We start from the raw sequence: 1,668 nt of genomic DNA, 5'->3' as shown, positions 1-1,668 counted from the left end.
CCCAGAAATGAAGGCCATGTTCAGAGCTCAGCTGCCTGGAAGGTGTGAAGAGCTCATCATAAAATCACCCTTTCTAGTCAAAAAGCACCAGTAACAAATCAAACACCCAGACAGAAAAAAAGGCTCCTTGGGACAGAATTGTCTAAAAGGTACTGCTTTCTTTCAACATTCCTAGAACTTTTGTCTAGAATTTACATTATGTTCTTGATTTTGTTTTTGAATTCTAGTTCATCTATAAAATGGAGCCCTCAGTTCTGCCACCAAGTGGCTAGCCCAGAATTCCATAGCATTCTTCTGCCATGTAGTTACCTACTCCAGAGGATGAAACAAACTTTCATATGGAGGGCTGGATAACATTGCCCTTCTCTTCTTCCAGTAAAAAAAAAAAAAAAAAAAAAAAAAAAAGGTTCTTGCAGCAATCTCTGTGGGGTGTCAGACCTGAAAAACAGAGCAGGCCTCTCTCTCCTGGTACCTCACCTACCTCGATCCTTACCACCTCTCCTGCATGTCTGCAGACAGCTGGTCTCCTCAAAGGGCATTTCCATTGGTACATTCCATACTGTTGTTGTAACAGAATGGGTCTTTTTTAAGGCTTTTAGCTTTTGCAGTTGTGACAGGGCAAAGACTGATGAAGTAGGTGTCGTCTTCAGCACTCCTTCCTTCTCTCTCTCTACCTCTCCTAGGGAGGGGCATTCATCCTCCCCACTGATCTCTGTGCTTTCCTTTGTTAAGGACAAGCTGGGTAGTGGTGGAAAGGAAACAAAAGGAAGGCAGAGTTGGGGGAAAATAGACAAGCCCAACTAGGGCAAGAATTTGGTGGGTTTTGGAGTGAGACCAGTTGCAGGGCTTGCGAAAATTAGGAGGAAATAGGCTTTCTAGAAGTGTTGTGATAAGTCACAGATTTCATATATTTGGGGGCTCCCGTATTCGGCACATAGACATTTATAATTGTTAGTTCTTCTTGATGGATAGACCCTGTAATTATTATATAATGCCCTTCTTCATCTTGTTACAGCCTTCAATTTAAAGTCTAGTTTGTCTGACATAAGTATGGCTACTCCAGCTTTCTTTTGACTTCCAGTAGCACGATAAATAGTTCTCCATCCCCTCACTCTCAATCTGAAGGTGTCCTCAGGTCTAAAATGAGTCTCTTGTAGACAGAAAATACATGGGTCTTGTTTTTTTATCCATTCTGATACCCTATGTCTTCTGGTTGGCGCATTTAGTCCATTTATGGTCAGTGTTATTATAGAAAGATATGGGTTTAGAGTCATTGTGATATCTGTAGGTTTCATGCTTGTAGCGATATCTCTGGTACTTTGTCTCACAGGAACCCCCTTAGGATCTCTTGTAGGGCTGGTTTAGTGGTGATGAAGTCCTTCAGTTTTTGTTTGTTTGGGAAGACCTTTATCTCTCCTTCTATTCTAAATGACAGACTTGCTGGATAAAGGATTCTTGGCTGCATATTTTTTCTGGTCATCACATTGAAGATTTCCTGCCATTCCTTTCTGGCCTGCCAAGTTTCAGTAGAGATCCGTCACGAGTCTTATCAGTCTCCCTTTATATGTTAGAGCACGTTTATCCCTAGCTGCTTTCAGAATTTTCTCTTTATCCTTGTATTTTGCCAGTTTCACTATGATATGTCGTGCAGAAGATCAGTTCAAGTTA

Source organism: Herpailurus yagouaroundi, unplaced genomic scaffold (genome assembly GCF_014898765.1).
Source record: "Herpailurus yagouaroundi ecotype Mexico unplaced genomic scaffold, PumYag 140, whole genome shotgun sequence".
NCBI classification, from domain to species: Eukaryota; Metazoa; Chordata; class Mammalia; order Carnivora; family Felidae; genus Herpailurus; species Herpailurus yagouaroundi.
The sequence above is the reverse complement of the archived record's forward strand: the minus strand, read 5'-3'. Positions refer to the sequence as shown.